The 16,120-nt window shown below is 30.2% G+C and overlaps 1 protein-coding gene across 1 annotated transcript in view; it reads right to left on the bottom strand.

The window, feature by feature from the left end:
* LOC113395510 (D-xylose transporter) overlaps positions 1–14,114 on the bottom strand; it is a 56,506-nt gene extending 42,392 nt beyond the window's left edge. The window contains exon 1 of the mRNA XM_064218373.1: positions 13,899–14,114. The gene's annotated coding sequence lies outside the window, so the exon portion shown is untranslated. The remainder of the gene's footprint in view (positions 1–13,898) is intronic.
* Positions 14,115–16,120: the final 2,006 nt, after the last annotated feature.

Here is a 16,120-nt window from a genome sequence, read left to right as displayed (position 1 = left end):
AATATGAGATTAAAGAAATAAAAACAAAAAAATATCGGATATGCAAGTAGTAAGAAGCATGCATTAATAAAGTTTTAGTACACTGAGTTTTATTAAATTAAATAAATTAAATTAAATATTGGACAACATCACATACATTACTCTGATCCCAATGTAAGTAGCTAAAGCACTTGTGTTATGGAAATCAGAAGTAACGATGGTACCACAAACACCCAGACCCAAGACAACATAGAGAACTAATGAACTTTTTCTACATCGACTTGGCCGGGAATCGAACCCGGGACCTCGGAGTGGCGTACCCATGAAAACCGGTGTACACACTACTCGACCACGGAGTTCGTCAAAATTTGAGAATCAAGTTTTGTAAGCCTTTGATGTCGCAACTTAAAAATCTATTCTAATGTCTTTATTTGAATCTGTCTGTTTTGACAATTAAACCACTTAAGCGAATATGATGAAATTCTGTATGAAGTAAGTTTGAACCCTGAAGACCGAAATAGGCTACGTTTTTCTATCTAAATCTATCTAAACCTTACGAAAGCTCATTCCCCCTAACACGGGGGCGAAAACCAGTACGCAATCAAACAAACGGCACGTGGAAGTGAAAGGAATTTACTAGTCTGACGGAAACGCAGATAAATAGCCGACAATTGTCTAAAATAGCCAAAGTACTACAACCAAGCACGAGATACTGATCAGATGATCTCATTTTGATAAGGTTGCAACTCCCATATTAACAGTAATTTTTATTAATAGTTTTATTTTATACTTATGTGAATATTAATCTTGAAATTATTATCATAAGTATAACCCTTGTTTATATAAGAGACTTACTTTGAAAATAAAAGAGGGGTTGATTATTATTTGAATACAGAATATTAAAAAAAAAATTATATGATTGTTGCTTAAGTTTAATTTAAGTTAATATTTAAATACTTACTTTTTACTTACAATACTTTATAACTTAAGTACTTTTTAAATTTTCCATTATGACACCTAAGGACACTTCCTTGAAATATCTATACATATAATAAAATTGGAGTATCTGTTTGTAACATTAAAATAACCGCTTTTTACTAAATGCATATGTATATCTACACGGTACATATACCAAAATATTTTTTTTTACAATTTTTGTCTGTCTGTCTTTTTGTTCCGGCTAATCTCTGGAACGGCTGGATCGATTTTGACGGGACTTTCACTGGCAAATAGCTGATGTAATAAGGAATAACTAGAAGTACCGCGCGCAGCCCTCGCGCATGCCACTCCGCCGTCACGTCGGGTGCCTCCCACCAACGACTCACTATCACAAAAGGTGCTTAATACAGAATTAATAAGTTACAGTAAAATCTGCGAACTGAACAATAATTTTCTTGTTAAATTCAAAAGCGCACGAAGTCGCGGGCACAGCTAGTTCGAATATAAATATTAATATATTGATATTGTATACATTTTATATATGTTTAGTGGTGGACACTAAAGAGTATTTTCATTTGATTTAGACCCTAAAAGTACGTAGCGGAGTACCTTACAGTGTAGCGTGTTCGAACGTCAAATGTAGTTAATAAACCTGCGATTTATATCTTAATATTTAAAATTAAAATGCTAATAATTTTTATTTAAAACTTAAAAATAAAATTATTAACATTTAAAAAAAAAAAATGCTGATAATTTTATTTTTTTTTAATTTTTGTTTGTTTTAATAAATCCTTATTGTATAGTTTTTATCGTTAAAATACGACTGTTTCGCAATTATAACTGTATATCTATGTACAAAGCTTAACACTTTAGTATTTAATATGATTAAATCATTATTATAACCGTCATGAATACTTAATAAGTAACATATTATCCTTATTATAATTTATATAACATAAAATGGTACTTATTCTCGAGTAACATAAGAATTCAATAATAATTAAAAACTATATTTTATTTTTATCATATAAATAAGCCGAGATAGCTCAATGCTTAGCACATGTATGTATTTTAAGCGATGATTGCGTATTCAAACCCAGACAAGCATCACTTCACACAGAGCAGCACACGAGCAAAATTTTCGCGTTCTTGATTTGTGTTTGTAATTCTCATCTTAGCGGTGAAAAACATCGTGAGGAAACCTGCTATGTCTAATTTCAATTAAATTCTGTCATGTGTATCCAGCAACCCGTATTGGAGCAGCGTGGTGGAATAAGATCAAAACCTTCTCCTCAAAAGAGAGAGGCCTTTACTTTTATTACTTTATATAAATAATTATATCTGAGTACAGATAAAAAATATCAACATGTAATTGTATTTTTTTTTTATGTTTCCATTAGCAACGGTCGCTCAATCACAGTCAATTGATATTTTATTTTATTTAATCACTTGGTTAATTGTTATTATAAATATTAATTACTTGATATATAAACTATGAGTAATATTATTTTAATTTTCATGAACAGAATCCACAATTGAAATAGTTTTAATTCGCACGTGACATTGGCGAAATAATCTATGCCCTCTTGGCACAAATAAAAGTCAGAATAAAAATAATAATAACACCAAGATTGTTAGGTATTTAATTTATGTAAATACAAGTTTTATAATACGAACTTCAATTAGCCTGCATAAATCAATTTATTCGTTCAAGTCATACGCTAACAATTTAGAATAATAATAATTGCGTTCGACCCTGAACTTCAGACTGGGCCGTGCAAGTGAAAGGACTGTCGGTTTTATACAGCATGTGTACCAAATTATTAAAATAAATTTGTGGTAGTAGACTTCTATCCTGATATGCCTTATAAGTTTATATCGTTTTTATTCTAATGAATGGCTTGTAAGATGGAATACTTATGTTGAATTAGGTTGGTGAAATCATTGTATTTTTTATAAAAAAGACATCGGCGCTGTAAGAAATCTTAACAGTTCCTTACATCGCCAATGCGCCAATCTTGAGAGCTACGATGTTTAAGCTTCATCAACTATGAATAAGTTAATTTATATGTAAGTTAATTGTAATAAAACATTTAAATTTAGAATAAAAAAAAATATAATATAGTTTTAGCATTGAATATTTAATCTGATTATAATTTTTGAATTATTCAAAATCTAAAGTTTTTCAGTGTAATAGAGAAAAAAATATATACGAATCTATTTATTATTACAGTTTTAAATATTCAATTAGTTTGTTAGCATTAGTTAATATTGATAATCTTTCCATATAAAATAAAGTCTTTAAAGGTCCTGGTTTAATAATTCAGGGTTCTTAAATAAGCCTAATGCTTTAAACTCTAAATCTCTATAATAAAAAAAATCAAAATATACTTCATTCAAGTAGGCTTTTATAAGCACATTTGAAGCGTCATTTAACAAACTATACGAATATAAGTGAAACTACCACCGGTACAACCGGCAAGGTCTGTTCCCGAGTGATATAGGTTATATTAGATTCGTACCATATCATTTTTTACATTATTTTTATCACATTATTTCGTCTGTATGTCGCTAATACTATTTCAGTTTGATTGAGCTGGTTGTCTCTTGCATGATACTATTGCTTCGTCCGAATGGGGTTTTGCTACGGATATTGACCCGTGGTTGTGCAAGCCACCTCTCACCCTGTCCCGTCAATGCCGCGCTAATATCAATACAAAACTGCATTAAAACATTATGAATATTAAATTGCCAGATCAATATCTACACATAGTCGTTTGAAGTTTACAAACAATTTAAAAATGGTGAAGTAAAGTATAACTCGGTGAACAAAATATGACGTAGATAATCCACAGACAGTAAAATTTTTACAAAAGACGAGTTTAATTGTCAGTAACTCTCAACTTAGCGTATACGGAAGTTCAAGAAAGAAGGTAAGTTTGTATATTTACAAAAATAAATATAATTTTAGCACTTTTGAATTGCTGTATTACGGGGTTATATTAAACTAGATGAGCGAGTTCATGCTCATTGACAGTCTCTGCTTTTTTGGATTTCATTTTGTAACGAAAATGCTTCATGAAATTGTATACGTTTATTAGGAATAATACCCCCTCGGAGGGCGAAAAAGTAGCCCATGTACGTCTTCAGGGTTCAAGCGTGCTACTAAATTTAACCAAAATCGATTCAGTTTTTTAGCCGTGAAAGCGTAACGGACAAACAGATAGAGATATTTTGCATTTATACTATAATATATGGTACTGATATAAAACTACCACCATTTCGTAATGTAGATTGTACAGATTGTACGGAGAAGAACAAACCAGATATTCATTGTACTTTCACCAAATAATTATAAAGATATGGTACTTAAACTGTAAATAAATATATATATGACGGTGCCTACCCTCATTAAGCAGTTGTAAACAACACGTGCTACGGGCCACACTTGATTCAAAGACAATATAAAAGAAGGAACATGCCAACTAAGGACTCTCTTGTCAGCGCTCGGCCGGCGCACGTATCCTGAGCCCATATATCTACCTGTAAAATCAACAAGTACTAACTCCACGCTTTTTTGTCATCTGTTTAGTGTTGAGTATTATGTCAGATTTATTAATATTTTTTTAATAAATTATTTGAATGTATCAATTGGCAAAGTTAAAAATAGCTTCGGAATTTGATTATACAATCGACTACCTTGCCCCATGGAGGTTTTATTGACATTGCCGTGTCGGAAGTTTGGCGTTATCTTGTACTTAAATAAAAACAAAACTCATGCAGATTATGTTGCCACTAATTAATAATACATTTGAAACGATAGATATGAAAATAAAAATTAATATATGCATATTATTCATTACGTATATGCATACGTTTTAGGCGTCAGAAATGTTCAAATCAATAAAACATTTTTATTGCACTCTGGTATTGAAATTTTAATATTATAACGTTGAAAGTAAGTTTTAATAATAATTAGGTTAGCGTATAAAATTTTAACAGCCCCTAAGCCCCCTGGTCAAGTTACGCAAAAAGGTTCTAGCATATTCAGTCACTTCATTTGACACGTTCGACATCGAATTAAATTGTAAATTTAAAAAAAAATCTAGAGCTCTCGTTTTTATAAACAAAATTTAATAATATATTACATTAATGTTAAAATTTATTTGGTTCAATAGAAACGTGATTCGGTAAAAATGCGATGAAATTAAAAAAAAAATGTATAAATACGTCACGCCACATTCGCACAATCATCAATTGACAATTAATAAGAAAAAAAATAGTTGTCCTGAATGGACTCGGGGGAAAAAACTGCTTCGTTTATTTATTTTTTTAGCTCCAAGGTCTTGCCTGTACACATGACTAAGCTTTTTGTTTTTCTCTTCAGTGGAGCAAAGGGTTAACGTCGTTCAGCCAACAATAATTTATGTTTAATGCCTTTTTGAATTTAACGTAACGTTTCCAAGCGGTCGTTATGAACTACGAATATACGTTTATAAAGTATTATGTATATGTATACTATGTAAATATATTATTTTTAATATAATAAAAACTCTTGTTAAACAAAATACGCTGCTGGTGTAGTAGCGCCTACTAAAGTATAAATTTTGGTGTAATGCAAGTAAAAAAGATTTGGGTTTTCAGCTTTCACACTTTCGTCTCCAATTAGCTCTAATAATAACAGGAGTGATGTTATTAGAACGTTACCAACGTTTAGTATATGACATTCCATTGCTTTGGAAAGTACATAAAGCCGTATCATGCATGATCCCTTCGATCATTCAATGCGAAGAATCGAAAAAAATGTTCTTTTTTATACTGTCCAGTTGGGCATATGACTCCACTCCACCTCATGTAAGTGGAAGTTAGTCCAAATGCAAAAACGACCACTACTGTCAGCAGGAATGAGCTGCACCAGTCGCCTTCGCCATGGCGGCCCGCAAGATGTATCTTCACGCCTCGTTTGAAAGCACCCAGGTTATAAGATGAGGGGAACACGTGTGCTGGTAGAGAATTACATTTTTTGGCGGTGCGACAAAGAAAAGACTTGCCAAATTTCTTCGTGCGCTATGGGATCGATGTCACAGTTAGGCGGTGACATCGAGAGCAAACACGCGTAGATTTGTGAAGGAAAGAAAAGTTCATTGTTTGTGCATACATTGTAATATGTTATGTGCAGAGTTATACAGTCTATCACCGCTGAAATTCAGCCAGAAGAGCATTATTATCACTAAATGAGAAAGTTATAGTTATATATGTTTATAGTGTTCGCTCACGGGGCCCTGCCCCTCCTCGTTAAATTAACGGCGTGCTTCTGCGTGTATTTGTTATAGTATAATTGTTAACGCATTTACCGTGTTTGTTCTTACATTAGTCATCTCACGCACACTTTGACATCTTAGCACGAGTGTCACTCATACTAATGAAGAATAGTTTAGCATGAATGAGCAGGAGTGAATGGATCTATTATAGCTTTATAATATTAATTTTCGTATTAATATTTCGTTACAAAACTCAAATGTTTCAAATTAGGCAATGTTATTAACAGTTTCGTTCTCACGGTAAGCGTTTCCGCTGGTACAATTACGTATGTATATTAGTTTGCTTCTTTCCAAATAGAGTTTCTTCTTATTGCAACCATAAGAGAACAAAAGCCAAATAAACATTTGACACCGAATTGACGCGATATCATTGGTTGAGCTCGAATAATCTATGATATTCATTGGGGATTTTCGAAAAAATGGCGTTCTGAAAGTCGACGAAGTTGTCTTGAAACATTGGAAGTAAAATAGACTTGAATTATAAATAATGATATATTAATCAAAAACTGTTAGTAGCGCACAATATGGCTGAGCTATTAACCGTATAGAGTAGATTAAGGGGACTACAAGAGCTAAGTGCCCTTGAGAATTGCACGCACACACTTACAAAATCGACAAAAACGGCAAGCCCGTGAACTAATGGTTAAGCGAGGTAACGAGGTTACGCCCAAATATTCTAATAGATGGCGCCAAACCGAGCGAAGTAAGATCAATCATAAATCTCATAAAAAATAGATAGGACAACAGAATTGTTTTTATTTCTTTCGATGTTAGTTAACGAATGATTATAAAAAAAACTGATTCAATTAAACTTACAATATTTTTATTTATATTTTGTACACAATAAAATAGACAGTTAGTTTTAACCTTTTTTTCTTTTATTTATATTATTATACCTACCACAATTAGTTCTTATACTAAATATTAAAACATACCAATTTTTAATATTTTATAAAAGTTTGATAATCTATTTATATAATAAAATCGTAAGTGTTCGAAACCTGTAGTGTAGTAACCGTGGGGTAACATATAGCGTAGTGTTTGTTCGTTTTATTAATATCGGTTCACAAAGAAAAAAAAATTCAATTAAAACAAAAACATCTAAATATTTACAAGAAAAAAATGTCGTCAAGTCGATTTGGTTGAATCATTGGTTAACTAGGTTAATCATACTAGGTTTAATTATAAATCTCATAAAAATAGATAGGATATTAGAATTATTTGTTTTGCTTTGGACTGTTATTCGAAAATGATTAAATAATAAAACTGATTTAATTAAACTTAAAATATTTGGATTTGGTACTACAAAAAAAAAACATTTAGTGTTAATTTTTTTATTAAAATATTTTATTTAATTTCACTTGTATGTATGAATGTATGTACGTATGTCCTGAAATCTTGCAATCAATATTACACCTACTTCCATTGAAGCTATGGAGCTGAAAGTTGGCACACATATTTAGTCTCGATGACAATCCACGATTCATGAATTGCTTCCATTTTCAATCTAATATGGCGGACGTTACTAAAAATTACAATTTTTAAATTACGTACAAATGACACTTCTAAATATTCTAGTTCTCTGGTTCACAACAATTACATTATTTTTTTTATTATTAAAATTAGTTCATACATAACTTTAATTCCTATTATAAACAAAATCGATAAAATTAAACTCTTACGCAATATAAATAGCTTCCGTGTTATTGTTTTCGACTTTCTTTATTCTGTAAAAAATAAATATATGTTAGTAATTATATTTTTATTAATTATAAAATTATGTATTTAAAAAATATGTATCTAAATATGCCCCATAGTACTTTTAATGAAAAATATCAAATTGCTTCGAGATCATGGGGATCGAACGTAGTCACTCTCAATTGATTTTATCCTTACTTTCACCAAATACTCTATCATAATATTTGAAGAACAGCTCGAAAAATCTGATTCTATGCGAACTGATTGCACATTTTTTCTAATAGATGTTTTCAATATTCATAATTTATAAAAAAAAAATATGTTTACTAAAAAAATACTCTTACCTTTTAATATCGTTCATAAGTATGTTCGGCGCTTAATTTATATAAAAGTTTTTTAGTTTTCCTCACGCGTTTCACTTCATTTCCCATATTTACACAATTAAAATTTATGACAAATAATATAATAAAAAACAAATGCCTAATTACTACTACATTATTTTAACTTAATATATTTATCTACAAGAAAGAATAATATTTATTATAAGAAAACATGAAACAATGAATTTACAATTAAAATGACAAAAAAATATTTCGTTACGTAATGAGGCTCGTAACGAAAAGATCGACACGTCTGTATAGCATCAGGCCTCGGCCGGCAATGTCTGTACACGGCGTTTACGCACACATGCGTACGAATTTTGTTCGAAAATAAGAATATCTGATTTAAAAAAAATCTATTGAAGTTATTAAAAAAGTGACGCAGAGGTTAAATAATATATTGCTTGTAGAATAATCTGACAAAAAACCAGAATTATTGAATGTACATAAGTATAGTTTTTATTTATTAAAAGATTTTTTTAGAGGTAACTTTGTGATTTTTTTCTATCGTACCAAATTAATTACATCATGTTTTCAAAATAGCAAATAACTAGCATGTATCCTGAAGATTATCATATATTTTTTTCATTTGGTTTACTGCATCGGATCTTATACTTTATTGCATTATAAAACTTGCATTTAGCTCATGTAGTCCCCTTAATCTAGTTTGTTTATCTTTATTTCTTCTTCGATTGGAATAAAATATGGTAGCTAAATTCGCCAACTCTGATAGTTAAATGTCGCCGTCGCAAATTGACGCCAAACGCAACAAACCTTGGGAACTAAGATGTTATGTCCCTTGTGTCTGTAATTATACTGGCTCACTCAGCCTTCAAACCGAAACGTATCAATACTAAGTAGCACTGTTTAGCGCTAGAACAAGTAACAAGTAGGAAGTGCCTCGACAAGCTTTTAGACTCCATGAAATAATACTACATTAAACCTTATAGTATATTTGCATGAATCTATAAATCTCAGGATCTGGTCCAACTTTTAGTGGTAAAAAATAGTAGAAAAAAAAATCGTAAATCTATGAATTTTTTTTAAACAAAAATAAATTACATGCGTCTGATATGAAAGTATTTATAATCTGTAAAAACGAGTATTTATATATGGATATAATATAATATGTTATGCATTTTGTAAGGACCCCCTACTGGTAAATGTCTAGTACATATGTATATATCACTGTATAATTGTAAATACCGTTAGATTGTAATCTATCTCGCGAGATTGTAAACTGCCGAAATGTTGTGAACGGTGATTTAACTCAAAATAAAACGTGAAAAATTACGACAGTTTATGATATTTCGGATAGGTTAGGTTAGTTTTTATAATTTAACTGAAATTATATACGCACTTCGATAGATTATAATCTAACGGTATTTACAATTTTGCGGTGACATATATATATATATATATATACTTAAAATAATGGCATTGGCATTGAGACTAAACAAATTATAAAGTAAATTTTTTTACAAAACACATCACAATCTGTTGAGTTTTAAAAATATTAACTAATTTATTTAATAAGAGATTTATCACGCTTCATACGAATATAATAAAGAAGTTAGTATTTATGTGTATCTGTTTTGTTTCAGGTTTTATGCAAAATGTTAAATTTCTATTGATATGCTCGCTCGTTACAATAGGTTATGGTTTCAGCATGGAAATAGGCTGTATAATATACACATATTTTCTGTATGTCTCATTGTTCGGCCTTAACAATATAAATTCTAAAAAAAATACCGACGTTAATTTAATTGTACTATATGTGTTAAAATATTTACAAGTATGTAGGTAGTCATGCAATTTAGCAGTTACCGACGTAAATGTCATTTGAATATTTCTTTTAAGAACTCGACTGATCAGAAATTCGGGGTAAGATTTGTAGGCTACTCCTATAAGTGCAGGCGCCTGCTAATTGCTAATTCTATTTCGATTCAACTTCGAATGAAATGCGACTAGATCGTTGTGTTGGTAGAACTGGAAACGATCGAAACAGCAACGATTACTTCGATTCGATTGCGATGACTTGACCAATTGTTCAAAATTGGTCCCAGGTCATTAAAACCTTATTTGATTTTTCTGCCGAGAAATTCTCAATAACCCGGATTCTGGAGTAATATGTACTAAGAGACGAACGGCTAGTAACTGATAAAAATATTTTATTAAAAAAAAAAACTGAGTTAAGTTACCGAACTTATGTTCAATTTATTTGTATAAAACCGATTAATTTCTTACGCGTAACAATTTGGATTAGTAGTTTAGAGATCTTACTTAGATATTACAAGAATATAGACGTGGGTCGTGCGACTCGTGCTGTAAGATAAATTACTGTATCGAAACATAGTTCGCATGGCTCTACCTGATTATGTCATTGTTTTAATCTTTTTATTAAAAAAAATAAATAAACATGCTTTTAAGTATAGTTTAATCTGTGCGAGGTCGAGTAGCCGTTTTAAAATTCGATTTCATCAAATTAGGCATTAATTGACCCTTAATTGTTATTAAAATGAAAAATATTGTAATATAAATTCAACTTTAGTTAGTCAATTGTGTGTTAGTTTTGAATATTTTCGTGTAAACATTTCAATAATAATATCATATAATAATTTCAATAAAAACCTAATGAAAAATCTAATTGCATTGTTTATTTCATTTATTTGGAAAAATAACGCTTCAATATAAATAATTCAACATTACGGTTTACGGTTTGAGATATCTTTATTAATATTTCTCACAAGAATAAAATTCACTTAGGAGAAAAATAAGGTACATTAAAATTTGTTTACATAACTAGCGTTAACAGAAACAGAGGGTAAAATTAAAAAGTTATTCATAACAGAACAACAAACATCACAGAGTGAGCGCAACTGGAAGTGTCTTTTTATTTTGAAGATTTTATTATTATATTATTATTTGTTTTGTTTTAAAATATGGAATTTTAAAAGTCTTTTATATGTAGACAAAGATTTAGCATGTTTTATATCTGTTGGGAGTTTATTGTACAACTGAGCACCTTGATACATTAAAGTTCTTTTTCCGTAATTAGTTCGTGGGGCGTATAGATTTATGTCATTTGCTCGTCGTAACATTTTTGTTTGGATTTGGTGTTTTTTTGTAAAAGTTATTTGGGAGTGGATGTCTTTATTTAGAATTTTCCTTATTAGTAGGCAAGTGTTGTAATGATACATTTGTAAAATAGTCATTAGGTTCAAATCTTTATACATTTTTTGGGAGGACGTTAAAGAATTATAATTGAATAAAACTTTAATTAATTTATTTTGAGCTCGTTGTAAAGGTTCTAAATTCGTTTTGGCGGATGTGCCCCATATTTCAATCAAATAGTCAATATGGGGTTTAATGAGCGAGTTATATATTAGAAAACGTACATGACGTGGGAGACACCGAACAATTCCGCGCAAAGCTCCAGAAAGAGAAATTATTTTTGACTTTATTTTTAATATATGATGTTTCCATGTCAAGTGGTGATCCAAAATAAGTCCAAGGTATTTTTCGTGGTTTACTTTATTTATAATTTGGTTATTAATATTTAATGTAAAATGTTCAGGTATTCGCTTATTTTTTGAAGAGAATATGATGTAATTAGTTTTGGAAATATTTATAGTTAGAATATTACTTTGAAACCATTTATTTAGAAGATCAAGATCATGTTGAGCGTCGGTAATTATGGAGTCAATTGATTCACTGAAATAAAATAGACTGGTGTCATCAGCATATAAAGTGATGTCCCCCCTTAAATCAACCTCACAAATGTTATTAATGTAAATTAGGAACAGCAATGGGCCTAAGATAGATCCCTGCGGTACGCCAAATTTTATTTCTTTGGGGCTACTTTCTACTCCATCACACTTAACTACCTGATATCGGTTTGTAAGATAAGACCTGAATATATTGTGTGCAGTTCCTGAAATGCCAATGTTACTCAGTTTTGTCAAAAGTTTATCATGAGAGATAGTGTCAAAAGCCTTTTTTAAATCGATGAATAATCCTAGTGCTATTTGTTTTTTATCGATGCTAAGTTTAATTTTAGTAATGAGGTCTATGGTAGCTGAAAGTGTGTTGGATTTGGGCCTAAATCCGTATTGTTTTTCATAAAGGATATTATATTTTGACAAGTGTTCTAATAGTTGGTTGTACAAAATTCTTTCAAAAATTTTAGATAATACTGGGAGTATTGAAATTGGACGATAATTTCCAGGATCACATTTTTTACCGGATTTATAAATTGGAGAGACTTTTGCATTTTTAAGGCTATCTGGAAACGTTCCTTTTTTTAAACAATTATTTATACAAGCAGTAAGTTCTTTAAGCATCAAGGTTTTTACACATTTGATGGCTTTAGTGGTTATCGTATCTAGACCTGAGCTACAGTTATTTTTTAAGTTACTGATTATTTGACCAACATCCTCAACCGTTACCGGTCTAAATTCAGCAAGAGAAAAATTTGAATTTCCAGTTACGTTCACTTCGTTGCATGATTTGTCAAAAAAATTCAATAGAATAATAATTCAACATTATTATTCTAACGCGTTCGAATCAGTTTGTTTTAAATGTAGTATAAAAAGCAATTAGATACTTATATAAAGAAAAGACACCGACGCGCAAAAATAGCTTTTCATTAATTTATATGTTTAGTTCTACTTATATGGCAGCGATTTTGGCGAGTGCTTTATAATAAATCCCCAATTCCTTTTGGCATACGACATTAATACATTGGCCATGGGAAAAAAAATTAAATAAAAAAAAATATATATTACGAAAGCTCAAGTTTTTTGTTACAAATAATGTTTTAATTAATTAGAATTAGTTAAAAATATTTTGAATAAACTTGAAAATATTTTTTTTATTTTCTAATTCCCTAAAAAGTTAAAAGAAAGAGGTTTCGGGTTTAAAAGTAGTTCTTGCTTTTTAACTGTCTCTATAGTATTTTATTTATCGAGAATGTAGTACATCTATGCTGTGTGTCTAAATTTTCGATTACAGTCCATTTAATTCAACTAAATTAATATTGTGTAAACTTCATACAAAATAAAAGTGAATTAAACGCACTTAGTAAAATAATGTCCAATTAAGAGTTTATGTGACATTAACAAAAACATGTCAAAATGAAAAAAAAAAAAATCTGAATTAAATCAATTCAACAAAATGAAATATTTATGAAATTCATAATACCATTTTTCCAATAACCATGCATGATGGATAGTGCATATTTAATATGCAAATAACAAGACTTAAAAGCCCTCCTGTAAAAAGAGAATTAAAATTTGCCTCAAATAATTTTTTTTTGTTTCTTTTCAACATTACGCATGAAACACCGAAACAAGCTAAAATGCTGGAGAGCATTTATGTTTTTATATATATTTATTGTAATATATTAAAAAAAATACTAATTGCTTCTAACAATTACCTACGTAATTAGGTATTCATACGGCTAAATGTAAACGGTCCGTTTTCATTGTCATCAATTATTTATTTATCGTAATAATAAAATATTAATGCACAGGTACTTAATATTACATTTATAAAATTAATAAATTATCAAATAACTTACCCTTAGACTGCAGATAACATAGAAAAAAAAACAATATTCAAACACAACTGAATCCCGCTCAGAAAAAAGCGCGCGGAAATCAAATGTTAAACGTCAGAAACGATTTATTATCTGTGGTAATTTTAAACAGACAACCTCTAAATAAATTTAACTAGGCTGCTATTTCTGCGCGTGCGCTGGGGCTTGCCGCGCGGTGGCTACTAACTTGAATCTTTGTCTTCCAATCCTTGAAGGTTTTTAACCATTGACTTTTGCGTCTGTCCATTTTAATTAGATCTGATGCTGAAGAAATTAATTCCAATCGTGCATTTTTTTCAACACTTAAAAATGGTCAAGTTAGAGTTGATTTTTATAATTGAGTCACTGTTGGTAGAACGTAAAAGAAATAACTGGACTTAAATTATTATATAATCTTTTTAATTATAAACTTAAATACAATTATTAAAGTTTTATATAAATAAAATTCACAAAAAGTACTGACTTTGAGCCAGGGACGTAACATCTTCGCTGCCAATGTTGGTGGCGAATTGGTGAATACTTATTACCAGGGGGCCCTTTTTCCACCTGAGTTACATAGAAAAATAAAGTATGTAGTTAATTTTATTCATTATTTACTCATGTATGGTAATAATTGAGAAAGTCTTTTTTTTAAGAGATGTTAACGTACATATATACAATTGTACATATATTGTAAATGTTTTTATTGGTAATTTTATTGATGAATCTTCTAATGAATTAATGTTTCTTTTAATTTGTTTCATTATTTTTTCCGTTTATGATATTCCAGTGCAATAATTTTCAGGTAAAGAGTTCTTATTCCTTAAGCATCCTAGCGACAAACAGTCGTTTAATTCAAGTGCATCAGTATTAGAACGCAAACGTCAGGTTTCCCGTTTTATTCTGTTCTTGTTTCCGAACGCCGAGCTTGATTTCCGAAAGGAACTTCATGTGTTATGTTTCCGTCCGGAAATACTTTCAAGCGCGTAGAAAATTTTTCATGAAATGCATTCGAATAAGGAATACATAATTTCGATTTATTCTGTTATAAATGCCAATGTAACAAAACCGAAAAATCTTGTACTTTTTCATTGTTATACTTGTTGTTTCTTGTACATTAATTTAAAAGAATACACGAACCAAAATAGCGATTCAACGTATACTCTATTCCAACCATAATAGTAAAAAAGCCAATAAACATTTGGCAGTAAATTGCTTGATTAATCTATGATATTCACTATGGATTTGCGAAAATATGGCGTTTTGAAAAATCGATCGAGGCGTTCCAGGGAATATCCGGGACAAACAGACTGACAGAAATAAAAATAAATGCTATTTTGTTACATGTACCGTGTATACATATGCATTTAGTAAGAAGCGATTATTTTAATATTTCAAATAGACACTCCAATTTTATTATATGTATAGATCACCTAAGGGATGGTCAATACCATCGTCAATGTTACCAACGATACCAACGCTACCAAATGCTACCAACTTTAGGAACTGAGATATGATGTTCCTTGTGCCTGTAGTTGCAATGCTTCAAATCGGAACACAACAATACTGTGACAACAATTATGAGAGGGTCATACCCACCAAGATGGACTTGCAGGAAGCCCTACCATCAACTAAAGTATGTCATATAAGCAATGAGTTCCTACATAATAGTAATTATGTGGAAAAGTCGTTTCTTCTCGCTTGAAGCTGCTCTCCGAAACGGTGGTAGTATTTCCGAAACGATTCAAAAATGCTTTATTGTAAAGTTTACATAAATAAAATACAATTTGATTCGATTTGCCATTAGTGCCTTTAGACGTAAAACGTTTCTCTTCTTTTACCACTGACCCCTAAAAGACGAATAAAAATTATTACAGAGATATTTTTATCATCTTATTATATTCAAATTCACTGTCAATATTTATGTACCCTACTTGTAATGATTAAAGCACGATTACTTTTTACGATTACTCTAATGACCACCGTACCTAAATAAATTAAAAAAAAAAAAAAAAAACGGAGATAGTAATCCGAAACGACTCATTTGTATTTAATAACTATCAAAGATAAGTCAAAGATGAATATCAAAGACTAATTGAATATTAATTATTATTAATACTAAGTACACAATAAGTGTCGACTGAGCTATTTAACCATTCTAAGAAATTTTAACCATTCCTTATACCGTTAACGCGTCACCAACCATGGGTACTAAGATTTTATGT

Source organism: Vanessa tameamea, chromosome 21, assembly GCF_037043105.1.
Source record: "Vanessa tameamea isolate UH-Manoa-2023 chromosome 21, ilVanTame1 primary haplotype, whole genome shotgun sequence".
NCBI lineage: Eukaryota > Metazoa > Arthropoda > Insecta > Lepidoptera > Nymphalidae > Vanessa > Vanessa tameamea.
The sequence above is the reverse complement of the archived record's forward strand: the minus strand, read 5'-3'. Positions and strand labels throughout refer to the sequence as shown.